General features: G+C 39.8%; 1 long non-coding RNA gene across 2 annotated transcripts; it reads left to right on the forward strand.

Moving 5' to 3' along the window:
• Positions 1-7,496: 7,496 nt before the first annotated feature.
• On the forward strand, positions 7,497-9,933 carry LOC131020069 (uncharacterized). Of its 2 annotated transcripts, XR_009100599.1 has the most exons (4): positions 7,497-7,886; positions 7,971-8,061; positions 9,410-9,458; positions 9,609-9,933. It is a non-coding gene; the product is annotated as an uncharacterized LOC131020069 (long non-coding RNA). The 2 variants fall into 2 exon arrangements; XR_009100598.1 differs by lacking the exon at positions 9,410-9,458.
• The last annotated feature ends 12,874 nt before the right edge of the window (positions 9,934-22,807 follow it).

Here is a 22,807-nt window from a genome sequence, read left to right on the forward strand (position 1 = left end):
GGTCTTATGCTGATCCTCCGGGGCTATCATGATTTGATTGTAGCCCGAGTACCCATCCAGAAAGCAGTAGTAGTCGTATCCTGCCAATCGATCAAGCATCTGATCAATAAACGGCAAAGGAAAGTGATCCTTACGTGTGGCTGCATTCAAAGCTCGGTAATCAATGCACACGCGCCATCCTGTGACCAGCCTCGTAGCTATGAGCTCATCTCTCTCATCCTTAACCACAGTCATGCCACCCTCCTTAGAGACAACTTGAGTTGGGCTCACCCACTCACTATCAGAGATGGCATAAATAATGCCGGCATCCAACCACTTAAGCACCTCCTTTCTCACAACTTCTTGCATCGCCGAATTCAAACGTCGCTGCGGCTGCACCTTAGGCTTGTATTCCTGCTCCAATAAGATACGATGCATGCAAATAGAAGGACTAATTCCTTTGATGTCGGAAATGGACCATCCTATAGCAGACTTGTATTTCCTTAAAACTCGCATCAACTTCTCCAACTCTAACGGAGATAAATAGGCAGATACAATAACAGGAAAAGTTTCATTGTCACCCAAAAATTGATACTTCAAGCAGGAAGCGGTTTCAGCTCAAGTTTGGGTGCGGCTGCAGCTCTGGATGACTCCGCTGGCCTGGCTGATTCCGCTGGCCCGGATGATTCCGCTGGCCCGGATGATTCCGCTGGCCTGGCTGATTCCGTTGGCGTGGCTGATTCCGCTGGCGCAAGGAATTCTTTTTCTTTTTCATTTTCCACCGACTTCCTTCCCCCATCAACAGGTTTGTGAATATCCATGTAAGGCACAGGATCGATGGGATGTCTCTCTACAGCCTCCAGCTCTGCAATATAATCTAAGATTTCATCACACGCCTCGTCTAGATTGGAATAAGGGTATAATGACCGTGTAATGCACTTCTCCAAAGGATCCTTCACGGCTGCAGAGAGATCCACTACAGACTCAATTGAGTTGCAATCCTCGATTTGTGGCTCAGCTGGCTTCTTCATCGCATCATAGATGGACAACGTCATCTTTTCATCATTGACGCGAAAAGTTAGATCTCCCTCTTGCACATCTATCAACGCACGTCCCGTAGCTAGAAACGGACGTCCTAAGATCAATAGAGTATTTTTGTCCTCCGACATATCCAAGACTACGAAATCTGCAGGAAAAATAAACTGCTCCACCTGCACTAGAACATCCTCCACAACTCCCTTGGGATATGTGATGGAACGATCTGCCATCTGCAATGCAATAGAGGTAGGCTTGATATCTCCAATCTCCAACCGGTTGAAAATAGAGAGAGGCATCAAATTGATGCTTGCCCCTAAGTCACAAAGAACACGGGAGAAATTCTGCCCTCCGATCACACAAGCTATAGTAAAGCTACCAGGATCCTTTTGCTTCAATGGTAGCTTCCTTTGTAGCACTGCACTGCATTCCTCTGAGAGATTAATCGTCTCATATTTCCCCAACTTCCTCTTGTTGGAGACTGCATCCTTGAGGAACTTGGCATAACCTGGAATATCTCTTAAAGCATCAAGTAAAGGAATGTTGATGTGAAGCTTTGAAAACATCTCCATGAACTTGGCTAACTTCTGATCCATCTTTGGCTTTGCCAGGCTATTCGGGAAGGGTGCTACAGGCTTGTACTCTGGCCTAGGAAACGTAGGAGTAGGAATAGGCTTCTTAATAGCAGAGGTTTTCGACGATCCCTTAGAAGTAGGCGGTGAATCGCACACAATCGTCTCCAGGTCATCCTCCTCCATAATCTCTACATTTTCTTCCTTTCCATTATTGCCATCCCGCTGTTCTGGCTGATCTCGCTGCTCTGGCTGACCCCGCTGCTCTGGCTGATCTCGCTGCTCTGCAGAGGAATGGTGATTCCTCTGCTCTGTATGATTTTGATATTGAGTTCCGCTCCTTAGATGAATTGCATTGCACTGATTTTTAGGATTGATCTCAGTGTTGCTAAGAAAGTGGCCCGACTTGTGCTGTGCAGCTGCTTGGTTAGCCATCTGACCAACTTGATTTTCTAACATCTGCACATGCTTGGAAAGTGCTGAGAAATTATTTTCTATGTTAGAAATTTTATTTCCCACATTTGTCTCCATTCCAGTCATCTTCATGAGCATCTGCTTCATCATGTCCTCCATTGAATCTTTCTTTGGCTCATTGATGACTCCCCCACTAGAAACAGAAAATCCTGGTGGAGGTTGCACAGCATTATTTGGGTTGCCATAAGAAAGATTCGGATGCGGGCGTCCTCCTGGCTGGAACTACTGCTGACCCTGCTGAAATTGTTGACCTCTGCTATACATTCCTGGTTGTCCTCTCTGGAAATTCCCATAATTTATGCCATTCACATAATTGACATCTTCCATGGCTGATGGGTTATCACAGCTTGCTCATGACGTCCAACATTCAACTCACCAATTTTTGTAGTCAGCTCGGCCAGCTGTGTAGCCATTGCTGCCTGATGTGTAGCCATCGATGCCTGTTGAGTAACCAATGCTGCCATAGGATCAGAACTGGATGCAGCTGCAACCTTCTTCAATTGTATTCTTTCAGATGGCCATTGGTAGCTCGTAGAAGCCATACTATCAATAATGTTCCATGCGTCAGAGCTGCTTTTCTGGAGTAGAGCGCCACCTGCAGCTGTATCCATATGCATCCGTGTACGCTCCCCGCAGGCATTGTAGAATATTATCACTAGTGTGCCTTCATCAAATCCATGGCCCGGGCACTTTCTGAGCTTTTGCTGGTAACACTCCTAAGTTTCCGCTAGCTTTTCTCCTTCAAACTGTTGAAACTGCACGATGTCCATCTTCAATTTCAAAGTAAGGCCAGGCGGATGAAACTTGCGTAGGAACGCATGAGCTAAGTCCTCCCACATGGTATTCTCTCCCAGCTGCAGCATATGATACCACGACTTTGCCTTATCCCGCAGTGAGAAAGGAAAAAGACGAAGACGGATAATGTCATCGGGAACACCATTCATCTTTACCGTGCTGCATAGCTCCAGAAAATGCGCCAGGTGCGCATTAGGGTCTTCGGTTGCATGTCCACCGTATTGGCTATGTTGGACCATTGTAATCAACCCCGTCTTCAGCTCAAAATTGTTCACGTTCACTCGTGGAAGTTCCTGGTAAATATATTGCGGTATGAATGCCTCATTAATCGGAGGCTTCTGAGCCTCTGCAGCCGCCTTTTCATCAAGTATCTTTTTCATTTGATCTTGCAAAGCTCGAATTTGAATTTGCTCAGGGGTAGCCATCGTATTTGTCTCAACTTGATTTTTCTGCTTCTTAAGATCGCGCAAAGTCTTGTTGATTTCAAGGTCCAACTCAAAAAGAGAATTTCCGTGAGATCTAGTGTTCATGCGCACCCTAAAAAAAATTAAAACAAAAATAAAAACAAATAAAAGCCTGAAGTACTATAAAGTCCTATCGGAAATATTAAAGCAACTTCTAATCAATCCCCGGCAACGGCGCCAAAAAGTTGATCACTAATTTCTTAGCAACAAATACCGCAACTAACACGGTGCAATTGTAGCAAATAATCAGTAACCGAGTATCGTATCCACAGGGACTGACACAACGAAACTACTTTAGCTATCTCCTAAATAAACTTAAGTAGTAGACAGGCAACAGAACGTAGAGATTGGTTGGCTTAAATTAAAACACAAATAACAATAACTAAAATCACGTAGGACATATCAAATATAAAAGACAACTGATCCTAGGGTAGTAAATTCATTAACTAAATCTACGTAATTAATCTATTAATCCTATGTGCCAATTTAATCCAGTTATGATGAGAGATCACATAATTAATCAATTACTCTCGCTAGAGCAGCAACGATCGTAGATTAGTAAATTCTCTATCTCCGTTAGGTCTCAACAAAATATACTAACTCCCAATAGCTCCTAAGAATAGCTCCCTATGATCCACCTATCTCCGCTAGGTCTCAAGGTTAAAATCACATCATACATTCCTGAATCCACTAAACAGTTATCTCCGCTAGGTCTCAAACCGAATAGCTAAACATGCAAACTATTGGCCAAATAATTCACAAGAAAATAAGCACCAGGAATTATGAATCATAAACTGGAAGGCACAAAAGTATTAACAAATAAATCACATAAATTCAATCAACTATTTACAAACCCTAGAATCAGCTAAAGGAAACTAGCTAGACATAGCAAAATAAAACATCAACATAATTAAAAATAACGCAATTGCAAAAACTGAAATATATAAAAGCCGAATGAAAACTGTAGTAGCAGCTTGAATCTTCAATCTTGATCCAAGCCTTGAAAACTGGAAAACAATAAAATTCTAAAGCTAGAAAACTGAAATATGAATGCTAGGGTTTTCGGGTTCTCTGAATAGGTCAAAAGAGGACCTATTTATAGATTTCAGATTTCCTTCGGATCACCATGGAAGTTGCCATGCAAAGTAGAATTCTAAAGGTAATAGAATCGTGTGAAATAAGGCAACTCTCCAGCTGGATGCGCGCTCCGGAAAATACTCCTACTCTCGCCGAATTTGCAGCTCTCGCCAGAGGAATTGTAATTTCTCTGGTCTCGCCAGAGGAACGGCTATCGTCAGGGTAACGGCTATCGCGCCAGAGAAATGGGTCGCCAACGGAATGGTAATTTCTCTGCAATCTCCAGAGGAACGGTGATTTCTCTGGCTTCTCGATTCCGCTGTAATGGACATTGCGATTCCGCTGTAATGGCTTATCTCCCCTCTGCTCTGACTCTCACTTGGCTGCTCTGATTATTGACTCCTTTGGTGATGACTTCGCTACACTGGCTTCTTGACTTCGCTGACTCCAGAGAAATGGTTATTTCTCTGGCGATTGATTCTGCTGCACTGGAGACTTGAGGTCTTTGTTTTCTCTGACTCCAGAGGAATGATCATTTCTCTGCTCTAGAGACTTCGGTTCCTCTGCTCTGGAGACCAGAACACCTAGAAAACGCCAAATTCATCCAAAATTCTCCAAAACTGCATTCTTCCAACTCGAAAGCCTAAATCTCCTGCAAAGCATAAAATACACCATAAACGCACCAATTTTCAGAAGATTATCTTAAAACACGCACATACAAACCCTTAAAAATAGAGTAAATTAAGCATAAATCAATGGTGATGATGGATCTATGTATTTAGAAGCTTTGGAGTGTTCTTCCATGTAGGATTGAAAAGAAAATAGTGAGAGTAGAGAGGGAGAGAGAGATGGACGAAAATTAAGAGAGAAAGGAGAGAGAAAAGCATTGACTTCCTTAGTAAGCTTAGACTGGCTTATTTGGTAAGTTTAGAGTGGCTTCTATGATAAGCTTTAGGGTGGCTTCTATAGTAAACTTTAGAGTGGCTTATCCACCAATCCACTTGCATAATCCAACAATAAAAAAAAATAGGAGAGAAAAAAAATAATGATATATTAATCTATATAGTAAAGCTTATGGAAAAAGATAGTTAGAAAATTCACTAACTAATTCAATCATAAATCAATCATCATGTAAATGTGTTGTCAAAAGTAATTATCACAATTAGAGCACACATAATTCACATCACACCTAGCTCACAAAAATAAATTATAAAAATTTCCGTTAGGAAAATTTTAATACGAATAATAAGTTTGGTTAGCTGCGTTTTCCCTTTTCAGCTGACAATATCAGATCTGTTTTCCTATTTTGTGATTCACAAAAATTTTGAATGCAGACCCTAATTCTCTCTAATTCTCGAATACCCTAGCCACCATGTCCGTCAATAACTGCTCACCGACGCCGCCTTTCACCGGCGCCGCCAATCTGAATTTGACTGCCGCATCTATGTTGTCGACTGCTTCAAGAGCCCGCGACTTTCCTATTATCAATGAAAAACCAGATACTCTGCGCCTGCCACAAATCTCAAACAACTTTAATCATCAGCCGAGGGATTTGGCGTAGGGGAGATTAAAATCTGTCGAGGCCAGTTTGTCGGATAACCTTTCTGGGTATGGGGCTACCACTACGATTCCGTCTGCTGTCATCATACAACAACCAGAGGGTAAGGTCTCCTACGCCTCGCTCATGCACCAAAGGGTCGATCGACCTCCAGATCTACCAGCGCATAAATTCTCAGCTCTTAAGGCTGAGAAACTCGCCGATGGGTTCTCTCTCACCATTCCGAAACAGATGTACCAAAAACGTATTGCTGAATTCAAATTCTCTGTTATTGGAAGGGTGTTTCTAAGAAAAGGAAGCAAACCTCAATCGACGCTTCAGTTGAAGCATGAACTCAACAATTTTTGGGGCATCAGGTCAGAGTGGAAGCTTCTCACTTTGGGTAAGGGTTTCTTCACCATGAAATTCTCCACTCTTGAAGATAAAAAACTTGCTAAAGCTAAATTTGTTTGGGATTTGGCTGCGGGTTCCATCCGCCTACGCGATTGGGTTCCATGTTTCAATCCCTACAAGGAAGTTTCTTCGATATGTCAAGTTCGGGTTCGGATTTATTTTCTTCCGAATGAGTTTTGGGATCCTGAGATAATAACAACAATTGCTCGAATTATTGGTTTTCCAATCAAAATTGATGGTGTATCGGCTCATGGAGAGGTCGGCCATTTCATTCGTGTGCTAATTGAAGTGGATCTCGCTCAACCACTGCAGGAATCGATGCTTATAGACTGTGAACATCCTTTCTATGTCGAGTTTAGCTATGAACAATTGCCTTTCTTTTGCTCGAATTGCCGCATCACTGGTCATCAAGTGGAAAAATGTAAAAAGCTTATGAAGAAGGACAACCAGGATAGTAAAGAAACTCCAAAAACGGATCAGAATGTCGCAACTCCTATTGAGTCTGATGCTGAAAATAGGAACAAGAGCACGAAGATGGCTTCTAACTTGGGGCAGACTCAGGATAAACCTGTTGCAGCTTGGTCGAAGGTTACTAAACAGGCGGTGAAAAAGCAGATGGTTGTTCCGATTCTTGAGACAGAGGTTGTGGAGACGCAAAATACGTTTCAGGCTCTCGACTCGGAGAATAATGCGGAGACCTTTTTGGATATAGGCGCCCCGAAAATGGCTAGCAACATGGGATTGAGTCCCCAGTCAAGTAATACTCATGAGGAGACTCTCGCAGATAGGACTGGCGGTAATATATCGGGGTCGGAGTTTCTTGAGAGGTCGCCTGGGAGAATGGTCGAGCCAGATTTGCTGGCGGCTGTTACGAAGCCGGTTCAGGTATCGATTTATGACAAACCTTTCAGTGAGTATAGCTATGAGGAGGAGGAGACGATTATTGCGGATAAGATGGGTCATGCGACGCATGATGATATACGGGAGACCCCTTCCCCAGTACGGGGAGAGACTGGAGGAGTTATGACGGAGCAGCAATCGGTGGAGGTTAACTCTCCAATTAAGAAAGTTCATGGGGATAAGCAGACAAATACTACTCCAGAGGATATTGCTATCCGTATAAATCGGTTAGAGGACCACCAAAAAACTGTTTTCTCCACAAATCTAAAATGTTCTCTGCAAAAATCGACGAATTTATGTTTTCTACCCTATACATCAATAAATCTTAAATATTACTTCAATGGGGATGAGTTCAATCGAAGAACTGATGGAAAACATCAGCAATTTCCTCTCTCAATTGTTCATAACCCAACCCATCATTCCTACAAAAGACAATCGTTCCTCTCTCCAAAACAGTTAAACCCATCTCCCTATTCTTCGATTCTTCTTCTAATTAGCCTAAATCAATGTACAAGTAGTGGATCTCAAGCCCACCGGCGACAAAGGCATGTATGAATATAAATTTGCATAATTTTTTTTTAGAATTCACCATCGGCAATGACAAGCAGGCGAGTCGATCTACGGCGACGACATTTGTTGGTGAGAACTTGGAAAATTTTAATTTATTTCTCATTTTATGGACAATTAATTTTTTTTAAGGTGATGATTTCTATATCTTTGCAGAAGTGGAAATGCAGGGGATTGAAGTGGAAGTCTTCTCTATTTCACGCTCTATCCATCGAAAATGGAGACGCATAGAGACACATTTTCCCAGGTCAAAAATTTGAGTTTTCAGCCCTGATTTCTAAATTTTTTATTGTAAATGTTAATTTCTACGATTTAAGATGCGTGAATCAATTGTTGAAGATTGTCCAATATTTTGTACTCCCTCCGTCCCAGCTTTTTGTATCCACTTTTAGTAGTATTTTTACTACTAAAAGTGGATACAAAATACTACTAAAAGTGGATACAAAAAGCTGGGACGGAGGGAGTATTTTTTTTGGAAGCTTCAGTATTTTGTAGTGTTTTTTTTTTTTAGGAACATTATTTCGTAGTTTTAAGTATTCATATCCTCACACTTTTGACGTCGTTGGCGTTGCCGCTCCACCCAAATTTGTCAAGCACGTTACCGAGTCACATAACCTCGCCGCCACCACTGTAACAGTCCAGTGCCTAAAAGAGCAGTTTAACTGTCACTATCGGCCGGAATAACCACCCTTGCCTTTGTCTCACCAAACAACCCAGCAACCACCATCACCTTTTCCTTCTTCTTTTTTTCCCTTTAATTTCTTAGTTATGCTAAATATAGGGCTATGCATGTCTATATATTGGTGAATTTTAGAGGAGTGTATATTGGTGAATTTTAGAGGAGTTTTAAGATCAATTCTTCAACAAATGCTAGATTAAATTGTTTCGTGTACATCGCCAATAACATATAACCACATATCTTTGTAGTTTCATGTCACTGTGTTAATCAAATAATTCATTTAGACGTTTATAGTGGTATGATTCTTTTTAGATAATCAATCATTATGCCTTTGTAGATATTATTTATTTCCAAGATTCAATTTCTAAAGTTCAAAACCTATTCTTTTGAAGTTGAAGCTACTATATATGTGAGAAATTGATTTGAAGGCAGATGAGGAGAAGAATATGGGGTTACTCTCAAATTTGGCTTATGCTTTGACAATGGACTATATATGTTCTCTCTGCAATTTGGCTTATCCTTTTGATTTGGGGATGTTAGTTTCTCAATGATAAGTGTTTAGTGCTCAACGATTTCAACTTTAGAGATGAGTTGCTTCTCCTTTTATGAATTATGTTTGTAGACCACATAGAACCACTATTATACAGGGAGAAATGTTGTTGTTTTGTATTGATTATTGCTTAGTTTGTGCTTAATTTATAGAAAAGGCTATGCATTTGTTTTTCTCTTTAAAATTTTGAAATAAAACGATCAAAGATTTATATATTACATATTTCTCGCGTCTTCTCTCTTTCAGCTTGCCTTCATACCTTAGATGGAGATTGAAATAAACTATTTGATTGCTCATACTTTTCTATGTCATGTGTAGAACTTTTTGAGATCAAATCTTGAAAGGCGTTGTGCTCTTCTTTTGCAGGGGAATTTTTTTTATGCTAAAGCTAAAGTAGAAAGCCTAGCTCATATGGGTAATCTCCATCTTTTGCTTTCTTATTTTGCTCCATATATAATTCTTTGAGAACACATGTTTAAGTGTGTATTTGTTTTCCTGCTGACATATCTACATATATATGAAATTACAGTTTCTAATGGTTGTTTTTTTGCGTCAATTCAATTAGGTTTAGAAAAACCATCTTTCGGGATATTCTCAGCGCATCAGTTGCAGAAAATTCAGTTTTCTGAATTTGTTTCAGCATCATTTCTAGCACGTATCACCAACATTTGTTGGCCGCAGATGTAAAGAAATCAAAAGGGATGTGTCCATAAGCCACCAGAGAGGATTGGGGAAGAAAGATGTGGAGAAATCAATAGGACGTGTGAAAGAGTAACATGATGGACTGTTTCTCTTGGATGGAAATATCATTGACGGCCATGTTTCAAAAATCTAAACATTCATAGGACACTTATTGAAAATTTAGAGAGTGCTAATGCACCCATATATCATCGAAGCTCTCAAGTGAGAAAAATGTTTAGTATGAAATTTTGAATAATTTGTTACTCCGTATAATCTTTTAAAAATATATATAAATAAAAAAAATTGCAGTATAAATTTTTTATATGGATCATAATAGATTTCCAAATTTCACATATGAATGTTATTTAACCATTTATTTCTTTAAAATAATTAAATTTGATTTCTAAAAAATATTTGATTTATTTTTTATATTAATCTTATTTTTTTCTAAATTTTGTTGTACAATATAGTATCATTTTTTTGTTTATTATTTATAAATATTCTTGTGTTTTGGAAGAAGCTAAAGATCAAATAAGAAGTAAAAAAGAAGAAGACATTGTTGAGAGTAGAAGGGTGAATAAGAAGTATAATTAAGACTGAAGAAAAAGAAAAAAGAAAACGTTGAGAAAAGAAGAGTGGTACATGAATGATGAAAAAGATAAGAAATTTTTAAATTTTCATTGGACTAATTAATTTGAGCTATGAGATTAAATAATTTTATATGTTTAATTTTATGTTAACAATGGAAATTATCCATTTCAGCTTAATAAGGAAAGAAATATCTATTTTTTTTTTCAAAAAAGAAAAAAACTACTTACTTTTACTTCTCTTCTTTAATACGATTGATATGTTCATTCTATAATTTCAAGAAATAAAGTTTTCTTCAAATATGTTGAAGTTAAAAATTATACTTTGATGATGATGATGATGATGATGTTATTATTATTATGTGTGTGTGTGTGTGAGTTACACAATTGATACTCATTCTCATTATCAATTAAAATAATTTACTACTTGGTGTGGATTATTTTACTAAAAGAATTCGTATTTACATACACTTTGATGGTCTAATATATATATTTATTTAAAATATAGTTTAATTTTAATTGCTCGCCGTGCATCGCACGGGAGAGTGTACTAGTAATATCACTATTCACCAATTAAGACTATCTCATGTAGTCCAAGAAAATTTGTAAATTACTCAATCTCAAATATATTCGTCAAGTAGGTCACATATAGGACAATTAAATATTCTCACTCAAACATGACATCTCAATCAGTCAAAATGTCACGACCGGCCTTAATTAGAGATAATTAATCCGGGAAATCGTGACTAGGGAAGGGATTTAAGAAGCGGGGTTTAGAAAGGGCACATCTGACTCATTCATAACTCGATTATAGACATTAATATCTAGCATTAATTCTTGAAATAAAATTTAAGACATTGAAGCATTGACGCATATAATTAAAAAAAAAATACTCGATGAACCCGAGTAAGCATTAGATATTTCTTTGAAGAGTAATTGGCATATAATTATAGACTTGACTAAATCATAATCAGTGTTTGCAGCGGAAGGCAAGACTGAGATACATGTATGCAGACACATATCCTTTCTGAGCCTATTCTAAGTTCGACAAAAGCTCCACTCAGCAACACTTCATCGTTCATTACAGCTCAACCTGCACATTCATAAACATATGCAGGGCTAAGTACAAAAGTACTTAGTGGGCAGTTGCCAAAAACTAAATTATAAGCTTAACATTTTATCATCAACCACAGCATCATATAAGCGACATGAATCTTCTTTCAAGTTCTTTGCATACTATCATTTTCAAATTCATAAATAGCGTAAGTGTATTCCTCATCATCAAAAGTCATATCAATAAGCATCGTGTCGTGAGGAAGATCCTCAACGAACACAGGCATCGCGCCGTGAGGGAGGCCTCCCTCAGCGGACACGGCATCGTACTGTTGAGGGAGGCCTCCCCCAACAGACGCTAGCATCGTACCGTTGAGGGAGGCCTCCCTCAACGGACGTTTGACCGGCCAACCCTCTCATTGACTCACGGTCGCGTTGCATATATAAATATATATCCTGACAAGATAGCTATCCGCTCAGGAATCGATTTCGTTAACATCATCACATAAGCATTAGATAATAAGCATAAAGCATTAAAGCGTAACTCACATAGGCGTTAAATAATAAGCGTAAAGCATTAAAGCGTAACAAAGCGTGAACCACATAGGCGCGTAACAAAGCGTAACTCACTTAAGCGTAAATCACTTAAAAGCGTAACAAAGCATAAATAATAAATAATAAAAATTTAAGTCGTAATTAAGCGTAAATAGCAAAGCGTATATTATTAAAGCGTGACAAGCGTAGATAATAAAGAGAAATAAAGTTTTAACTCATTTAAGCATAATAAAGTAAATAGCATAGTGTAAATTATTAAAGCGTAACAAAGCATAAATTACATAGGCGTAAATTGTATAAACAGCATAGCGTAAATCATTTAGCGTGAAGCATAATAAAGCTTAACTCATTTAGGCATAATAAAGCATAAAACTTGCATAGTTCTTTAATAGCATTTTATCTTACGCGTAAGAAATTGCCCACCTGATAGCAAGGTTTTGCTAAGGTACTGTGACTCCTTGAGTAATTCTTACTCTCGCGTTTGACCTTAATCACGAGAATATAAAATAAGACATTGGCTCGAAAAAAAAATTCTCAATTAATGAGAAAGCGTAATTTAACTGTGCATGAATCTTGTATGCATGAACTAATCTTCTGAGCGATAATCGGGAATTCTACTATTAATCCTCGTTAATAGATTTAGCTAATTCTCGTCTAGCGTGGTCGAATAGAACTTTAAAATCCTTAATATGAATTATTTTGAATCATTTCATCTCAACAAAACTGTAGAGACTCAACTTCAACTAATAAACTGCTTTGACTCCGAACTCATATGGAGTCTAATTTTATATCAATAGAAACCTCTTTGAGTCTAGTTTAATTGAAAAAAAAGTATGTTGAAAAACTCCAAGTAGTTTAAGAGATATAGCGATTTTCCCATCGCCTACCAGATTCGGCAGTTTCTGCCAACTGAAAGTCCAGATTTTTGAAAAATAGCAAACGTTACCGGAATGACCTAAATATCAACATATGGTTACTGAAATAATTAACCTAATCATCTTCCTCATGACAGTTTCAGCAGATACTGGCAGTAGACATCTTGAATTTTAAAAGGGTAGTAAACAAAGTTCAAATGACATGAAACTTTGTACGAATATTCACCACACTCCCATCTATACCCCAGAAATTTCCCATAATATAATAGAAACGGGAATGCATCGAAATAAGGGCGTCAACTTACCCCTGTCCAAGTGAGCACTAATGGAAGTTGTTCACCGGGGGTTTTTCTGGTCGTCGTTCCGCGATGGTGTTTAGCCGCGAAGGTCTACGACTTAGTCTTCCTCGTGCGAGGTAGATCAGGCTACACAACGGTGGTTTCTCGATCCTTTTTCGTCGTAAGGATAGTGAGAAACGAAGGCCGTAAGTTGGCCGGTGGCTAAGTCGGGAATTCGACGTTGGCCTCCGAAGGATATTGCGGCCTTTGGTCAGGCAAATACAAAGAAGGCTTCGGCCTTTCGATTGTTGGATTTGGTAGCCTGAAGATGGAGGAACAAGTACACGTTCCTGGTTCACGTCCTAGTGGCTGGTCGGCGAAGAAACGGGCCGACGAAGGGAGCTCACTTGAGCTCTTGCAATTAAGAAACTTAAGATTTTACGATAATGGGGTATTGCTTTTGCGGAAGTGGAATAGGTGTGGTGACGAGTATTGAACTGATAACTTGTGAATATATAGAGGAATTTCTGCAGACAACAGAATCAAAATGGTGGAAATTTTTTTGGTACCGGGAGTTGCAACTTTTGAAGATTTGCATGCTGCAATTGTTGAAATTTGCATCATTTGACAATTGTGATCTTGTCGTGAAATTTCTTCCTTGGCGTGCTGAAGCTTTTGAAAATTGAAGATGAATAGTTGTAGTAATGATATGATGAAGGGGTTGGTGTAATAGTGTAGTGATTCGACTATTTATCGTGATCTAATTTCTCATAGTTCGTACTTGTTTCTGTAATAATTCTCTAATTCTCGATAATTAAGTACTCGTCGTATTTATCTAAATTAAATCCTCAGACTTGGGATTTAATACTTGAAAGTCAGAATTAATTCACGACTTCCAAGTAAATAATAGAAATAATATTTCTATCGCATATAAATTAATAACTTGACTTTGCTAAGTCAGTTATTAAACTGGAAAATAAATTATTGAATGATTCAATAATTCAATTGCGATCATATCACGCAATGGCATCAAATTCAGATTTCTGAGCTGAATTAGTTGATAACTAAACACTGGATTTACCGTAACTGAAGAGGCAATATAACAATTATTGCAATCACTGGTCTTAATAAAAAAATATATATATAAATAAAAGAGCGGGCTACTACACAAAATCTTATCATCAAATCAATCGTCTCTAAAATCTTGCATTTCTCTCTAGTGATTCTCACTCACATACATCGTCTTTATTTCTTATTTGGTTGTCATCGTAAATCTTAATAAAATAAACTATCGCGGAAATAAATCTATTTTCTAGACCGAAAAGAGAAACAATAATTCTATTCTAAAATCAATTAGCATCTCTATCCAAACTCATTCTTATCAGTATGAGTCACTTAAAAATTCTATCGTTGGACCTCTAAAAAAAACTCGCATCTAAATCTACTAAGAAAATTCCATCCTATCCGTTATAACTTCTCAAGCAAATATTAGAAAAAGCTCGAGTCACCAGGACTCTACGCTCAGGTTTGTGAAACCTTCATGCATTCATTAACACTCATTACTAGAATAGTAATAGAATAATAATAATGCAGAAATACGGGGTATTATAGAACCCTAATTATCAAAATTAAGCCTTTAATCCAAAAAAATTAAAAGATGAATTTTTGGACAAGCTGCCACTCGACGTCAATGCAGTTCATGAATTACCGTCTAGCTTGAAAGAGGACGCCGCAGTTGAAGAAGAACGGGCTGATGTGCTGAAATGCAAAGATGATATCGTGCAAAGATTGCAGAGTGTACCGCCCTTGGAGAAGAAAGAAATGAGCTCTCGATCTAGCTCTTGGTTCGAGAGAATGATGAATGTGATGAGCACTGCTTGCTCATCAAGAGGACCCGCAGCTGCAATTGAGGAGGACGTGTTTTCACAAGGACTAATTCAGCTGACGTTTCACAGTGACTTTGGTTAAGGGTTCCTCTAAGTCGGGCTGACGACTTTAAAACTAGCGCTTGGTGGGAGGCAACCCACTGTTGGTTTGATTTTAGTTTTTGTTTTTCTTGTTCTTGTTCTTTGCTTTCCGTTTTTGTATTTTCCTTGTTTTTGGTTGCTTGTGCGGTTGCTTTGATTCTAAGTGTTAATGTTTTTGTTTCCAGCGCTGCAATTCTACTCTGACTTTGCTGCCAGCGCTGAAGAATGCTAGCTCTGAAAAGTCCAGAGCCAGACCTGAAATTCCACTCTGAAAAGGACCAGCGCTGACATTTCTACTCTGCCAAATGCCGCAAACCCTACATTTCGCCGCCCCCATAGTGCTTCTGTTTTTCATCACCTATGATCAGGGACGTCTTCTAACTCTCTTTATTTTGTGCCCTGAGGACATGGTTTTCTTTAAGTGTGGGGGAGTGTCTTGTTTTTTTCTTATGCTTTCGATTGGGCGATTGGTCCCTCTATTCTTAGCTTATTCTTGGATACTTGCGATTTTTTTATGAATTTATGGAAGAGAAGATGGTTTTCGATGTGATTTTCGGGTTTGTGATTGAATGGTGGTTATTCTTGTTTTGCTCTTGATATATGTCTCTTATTTGTGCAAAGAATTATGAGTTTTGTTGCAACACGATTGTAAGTAAGTGAAACGTGATTTATCCGGTAGATGCTAGAAGGAGTGTTGTCATTATGATTGCCTACGATCGTATCCGTATCTGTGAAATGTTTAAAATGCTGGACGAATTGCCAGCTCTGAAAAGGCCAGCTCTGAAAACGATAGCTCTGAGTCTCTACTCCTCTAGTTTAACTATGAGCATGGAAAACCACGTGAAAAGACTTTGGATTACATCCAAATAGTTTTATTTCATGAATTATGGCTCAACTGTCGATATCTAAGTGATTAAGCACACAAAGTGTGAAAAATAGAGATATTGATTATAAAGGCGATCACATTAGGGAATTCACTTCTAGCGGAGAATTGGGTCTGATCGAATTACTTGCATTACTGTTTTGTTGCTTCGTAAACTTTAAGTTACTTGCATGATCAAGAGATGTGTACTGATTGGAAAATTTGAATCGACTTGTGAATGCTTGAATGGAAATAATCATCGTTGAAACGCTCTCTTCCTAGGATTCATACTGATTTTGCTTGAGGACAAGCAAAAGGCTAAGTGTGGAGGGGTTGATTTATGCTTAATTGTTCTTATTTTGGGGGTTTGCATGTACTTATTTTGAATTAAATATCCTGGAAATTTGTGCGTTTATGGGTTTGTTTTATGCTTTACAGCAGATTCTGATTTTATAGATGGAAGAGTGTGATGTTGGAGATTTTGGGTCAGAATTGCATACTTAGGCGCAATCTGGTGTCCAGAGCTGAAATCTCCAGAGCAAAACAAACTTGTCAGAGCAGAGCTAAAGTTCCAGATCTGAACATTCCAGAGCCGATCTTTTCCAGAGCTGACTTTACGCGCCAGAGTCAACATATTTCTCCAGAGTCAACATATCCAGATCTGACTTCCAGCTCTGGCATACCTTTCCAGAGCCGCTTACATTTCCAGAGCTGGTGATGTTTCGCCAGAGCTACCGCGTTACTTGCAGAGCACGCTGCCAGCTGGACTTGCCTTTGAATGCACGATGCTTATCTTTAAGAGTCCAGTTTTGCAAGGCGATTTTGATGGTAATTAGGGTTGGAATGAAGTCTATAAATACGGTCTAACATGCATTGTTGTTAGGTCCTGAGGGTCTCGAATAGGTGTATGGGGGGGAATACACCTATGAGCTATTTTTAAACAATCCTCAATCAGAGGGATCTCAGTCAGAGATCAAAACAAAACTTTTCATGCAAACAAAGACGCCTGTTTTACTGAAATCAGTTTTGACCAAACAGGGTTGACGACTGATACTGAAAGCTCTTCAGTAAAGAGTTATCAGTTAAGTTGCTGGAACTTAACTGATGCAAGTAAGGGCTTCAGTCGAGTTTGCTAAAACAGAGATGATTACACTCTTCCTGACTATCAGAAGATAGATCAGTCAGACTGATATCATACGCAGCGGAAATTAAACTTAGTTTCGTAATAGCCTCGGTGGAGCACGTTGTTGGTTTTTAGGTTTCTCTTTGCAGTTAATCAGTGTTCAGTTTATCAATTGAAATAGCACAAGTAAGAATGTAAAACTGAAAACTGTAAACAACACAGAGACTTTTACGTGGTTCGGAAAAACCCTTTCCTACATCCACGGTTGGTTGATCAGACCAAAAATCCACTCCGCAAGTGCTTAACAGGTGCACTGCAAACCGAACCGTGTGCTTGCCGGGTGCACACAACCGTACCATTGAAGAAAACCCTTCTTCAGTACCCACGCTTCACTCGCGTCGGATTTCTCTTGCTTAGCACAACCCGTGCTAAGACTCTCAGAGACAGAAAACCCTTCTGACCTCCGAATCACTCAAAACACTCTTATGGGGGGGAGGTTTAAACGAGTGCCAACTATACATACAAAGAACAAGTTCTTTGAAGCAAGTTTGACCTTTGGCTTCTGGGTAAACAGATGTTTGCCTAAGGTCTAAGATAATGTATGTAATCAGCAGTGACTGATTTTGGCTTTGAAATTCTCTTCTTCGATTCAAGCTTTGGAGAGGTTAAGGTTTAGGCTGAGTAGCAATTTCGGCAGAGCTTCAGCTTATGTCGTTGAATCAGTGAAGGTTGAAGTGATCCTCGAGCGCTATTTGTAGGAGAACTCTTGAATAGATCCGTTGGCGTAGATCGTCCCCAAGATTTCTTCCGTTGGAGAGCAATTCGAATTTGGGCTGTGGCTTCAATCTTCGAGGTTCCTTGTCTGGGTGGAAACGGCTCTCTTTGATGGACAGGAGATGTGACGTCTCTGAAAAGTAACCATCAGATAGGAATGACCTCTGCAGAGATAAGATCCTGAGATCTCTGCATTTAATGCGGTTGTACTTTGTGAGTACGTGACTTCCTCTGAACGTTGGAAAATCAGTCCGATGAGGAATATTCAACTGATACTTGACTTTAGTATCAGTCCATTGCGCGCATTAAGTAATCAGTCTTCAACTGATTCTTCAACTGATACTTCAGTTGGTATCTGCAGTCTTCAGTCCTTCGTTCTTCAGTCTTCAGTTTTCAGTCTTCGATACCGCAAGCTAAACTAGAAACGAACTCTAACACTTGAGTTCAAAACAATTCTAGTCTATTACAATTAAGACCTATGAATTTTGGTATCATCAAAACAAGGGTTAGGATATTCCACAAGGTTCCCAACAATTTCCCCCTTTTTGATGATGCCAAAACCACACAGCAGTTCTAGACAACAAAAAGACTGAACTCACAATACAAGTTCTAAAACTGGGGTGAAAACAGTTCCCCCTTAACAATAGAACCTAAAAACTTGTACTTAGAGTTAAGAACGAAACAGTTCTAAAACAGAACAAGGAGAAGACAGAAAAATATAATCAGAGCCTGGACAAAGAGTCATTATCTTCATGTTGAGATCAAAAGAAGTTCTTTTCGTTAATAGAAAGACTGATAAGCCATCAGTCTGGGTACAGAGCAAGACTTACATTGGAGTAAAAAGGAAAACAAAAACAACATGGGAAACCCATGGACTCCAGCAGTCTGCTTGGCTGCGCCTTGAACTTCTTGATCTTCATCTTCTGTTTTCGTGTCTTCATGTTCCTAAGCTTGTTCCACTCTCACTTGTTTTCCGTTGATTTGAGGTCTTTACTGGAACGTCGTCCTTACAACTTCTGGTGATCCTTTGTAGTCACATCTTCAGTCAAGAAAGAAGACGAGGAATCTATCTTCCAACTTTTTCCCCCTTTTTGGCAACATCAAAAAGAAAGCTGACGATGGAGGCTATGATCAGACGGTACCCAACTCCTAGTCTCAGAATCTCGTGAGAAGATTCGAGAATAGGGTGAGTCCAGAAATGCAGAAGAGGAGAACGCCAGTGATGAGGTGAGGAGATGAGAGAGACGGAGAAGTGGAAGAGGGCAAGAAGACGTAGAATACGAAAGATAGAAGAAGGCTGCCTTGGAAGGAGACGAGGGCTGCCTTATGAGGAAAAAGACAGGTTGGTGAATTGGAAAGAAAAGATGGACGTGAGAAGGAAGAATCAAACCGATGGCAGCTGGAAAGACTAACACCGTCGATTCGCCGGCACTGGGTCTTTGAAGAATAGACCAGGTGCGGCTGAAGATGCCGGCCAACAACAAGAGAGGTCTCGTTGTTTGTTGCGAGCCAGGGAGGAGTGCAATATATGCGATAAGGAAGATCTTCTCCAGAAGCTGTGAAGCTTCTTGGCGCCAGGCATGAGAATGGAAGACACTCGCTTCGCTGGATACAAGTGAGGGTAGAGCAAACTTTGACGTCGGAGAGACGTTGAGATCCAGTGGAAGGTTCCGGTGAAGACCATGTATGTGAGCGTCATTCTTCCACTCCATGACTTTGCAGTCATAGATTTTGTCCTTTAGTCGGAACAATTTTTCTCTGCAACGTTGGAAAGATTGAAATTTTTTCTCACAGTGAAGGCTGTGGAGAGTTGTTAGTTGATGCAGAAAAATCGTGAAGACAACATGGTATAAATAGACAAAATGTGAACCATGTGAGAAGATGAAAAGTTTTTCGAAAACTATGCCTAAAATGTATTTGAAGAAAAATTCACGTCCGCCGTCACTGCGAGAGACAGAGACTTCAAAAAGGTGAGAGGCATCATTGCATTATGTCATGTCAATGAGCTTCTCAAGAAATTTTATCACAGAGGCAAAAAGGTTGGAAAGATTTTTGGTAAAAGATCAGGACAAGTTTAATCAAAGCAGATTTTTCCCTTTTAAAATATTTGTCCTACTCGGATATTCCATTTTCCAACAATCAGTTAAAGTTTTTGAAAGAAACTGATCAGTTAGAGAAAGATTTTGAACTGAAACTCAAAACTCTGAATTGAAATAACTGATTTTAAAAGTAAGCTTTTAAAATACTTACTGATCAACTGAACATTGTAGTCAGTTGATACCACTTGATCCTGGTTGAATCATCAGGATGACTTCTTCTTCAGATGAGCGTTCAGACTTCATTGCTTTCCACGTTGGCGATCGTAGAATCAGCAGTTGGTTGACCACCAGTCAGCAAGACTGTTTGAGAAGGTCTTCAAACACAGCATCACTCTTCAGGGTTGATGAGGCCGATCTTTCCACACAGATCATTGAACCTCTCTTCTGGAAGAGCCTTGGTTAGCAGGTCCGCTCTCTGAATAGCAGTGGGAATCCATTCCACAGAGATATTCTTCTTTTCGACATGATCATGGATGAAGTGATATCGAATAGCAATATGCTTAACTCTGGTGTGATGAACTGGATTCTGGGAGATTGCAATAGCACTGGAGCTGTCGCAATAGATAGGAACTTCCTTTTCGTCGATCCCATAGTCCTTCAATTGATGGACTAACCACAGGATTTGTGAGCAGCAGCTCCCGGCAGCAACATATTCAGCTTCAGTTGTAGAGGTGGCGACTGAAGTCTGCTTCTTTGAAAACCAAGAGATGAGCTTGTTGCCTAGGAATTGACATGTTCCGGAGGTTGATTTGCGATCAAGCTTGCATCCACCGAAGTCTGAGTCTGAATATCCGGTGAGCTTGATGTCGTCGTCTGCTGGATACCACAATCCTAAATTGGGTGTGCCTTTGAGATATCTTAGTATCCGCTTTGCTGCATCCAAATGAGCTTCCTTTGGATCTGATTGATATCTTGCACATACCCCGACTGCAAATGCGATGTCTGGTCTGCTTGCAGTCAAATACAACAAAGATCCAATGATTTCTCTGTACTTCGTCGAAGATACAGATTTTCCTTCTGAACCTGGATCAACTTTCCAGTTTGTGTTCATTGGAATCTTGACTATTTCATGTGCTGAATTCCGAACTTGGCTATCAGTTCCTTTGCATACTTGGACTGACTGATCAGTATTCCTTCGTTGGTCTGCTTGACTTGCAATCCGAGAAAGAAATTTATTTATCCCATCATGGACATTTGGAACTTGTTGGTCATGATGTCAGCAAACTTCTTGCACATGCGTTCGGATTTGGATCCGAAAATTATGTCATCGACATAAATCTGAACAAGCAAGAGATCTTCTCCTTCTTTGAGAGTGAACAGAGTTCTGTCCACAGATCCTTTCTTGAAACCTTGTTCAATAAGATACTCCGAGAGAGTATCATACCACGCTCTTGGTGCTTGCTTCAATCCATAGAGCGCTTTCTTCAGCTTGTACATCTTTTCTGGTCCAGCAACCTCAAACCCTGGAGGTTGTTCTACATAGACTTCATCTGTGAGCACTCCATTGAGAAATGCACATTTGACATCCATTTGGTGTACCTTGAAACCTTTATGAGCTGCGAAGGCTAAGAAGAGTCTGACTGCTTCCAATCTGGAAACTGGTGCGAACGTCTCGTCGTAGTCGATTCCTTCTTCTTGACTGTATCCTTTAGCTACAAGCCTTGCTTTGTTTCTCACAATGTTTCCTTCTTCGTCTTTCTTGTTCTTGAAAATCCATTTCAAGCCAATCACTTTTGCATCGTCTGGTCGATCCACAAGCTCCCAAACTGAATTCCGGTTGAATTCATTGAGTTCTTCTTGCATTGCGATGACCCATTGAGTAGACTTCAGAGCTTCTTCAACATCCTTGGGCTCTGTAGATGATAAGAAACTGCTGAAAATCTTATCTTCATTGATGCAGTTCTGATTGATGTCGAAGACGAGGTTGCACATTGATCTCCGAGTCTTGACGCCATCTGATGGTTCTCCAATGATGTTCTCCTTTGAGTGGAGTTCAAACCATCTTCGATACTTCTTGATCTCTTCTGGAGATGGTGGGGCTTCTTCGGTCAGAATGGTTCTGAAGTGTTGAGCACTATCTGGAACAGTGGAGAGTTGAGCTGGAGCTGCTTCTGCACGTTCAACTCGATCTTCAGCAACTGGAGTTCCCCCTTGACTGATGCCATCTGCATTGGCTCCAGTCTGAACTTCAGACCTTTGGCTGATCTTTTGATACTGAAGCTTCTCAGTATCTTCATCTTTGCCTGGTCCCCACACCAAGACAGTAGAGGGCTCGGTGTCGTGGATTTCAGCTTTGGAACCTTCAGTGTTCTGGATACACTTTTCTGCTTCTTGTTCCCTGAAATCATCTGTAGACTCATCAAAGATCACATGAGGTGTTTCTTCAACACAAAGAGTTTGAGAGTTAAACACTCGATAGGCTTTGCTTGAACGTTCTGTTCCAGAGTATCCAAGGAAGACACCTGGATCAGCCTTGCTATCGAAAGTGTTTAACCTCTTCTTTTCATTGTTGTGGATGAAACACTTAGAACCGAAAGCATGAAAGTAGGCAATCGAAGGCTTTCTGTTCTTCCATAGCTCGTATGGAGTTTTTCCATGTCTCTGAGTGAGGAAGGAGCGATTCTGCGTGTAGCATGCGTTGTTGACTGCTTCAGCCCAAAACTTCAAGGGGAGTTTTGATTCGGCTAGCATCGTCCTTGCTGCTTTCTTCAAAGACCGGTTTCTTCTTTCTGCAACTCCGTTCTGCTGTGGAGTTCTTGCTGCAGAAGTTTGATGACTGATTCCTTGTTCATCACAATACTCACGAATGACAGTATTGAGGAACTCAGTCCCACGATCTGATCTGATGCTGATGATGTTGACTTCCTTTTCAACGCTCAGTCTTCTCAGCAGCTTTGGCAGTTCCTCCAG

Source organism: Salvia miltiorrhiza, chromosome 4, assembly GCF_028751815.1.
Source record: "Salvia miltiorrhiza cultivar Shanhuang (shh) chromosome 4, IMPLAD_Smil_shh, whole genome shotgun sequence".
Lineage (NCBI taxonomy): Eukaryota > Viridiplantae > Streptophyta > Magnoliopsida > Lamiales > Lamiaceae > Salvia > Salvia miltiorrhiza.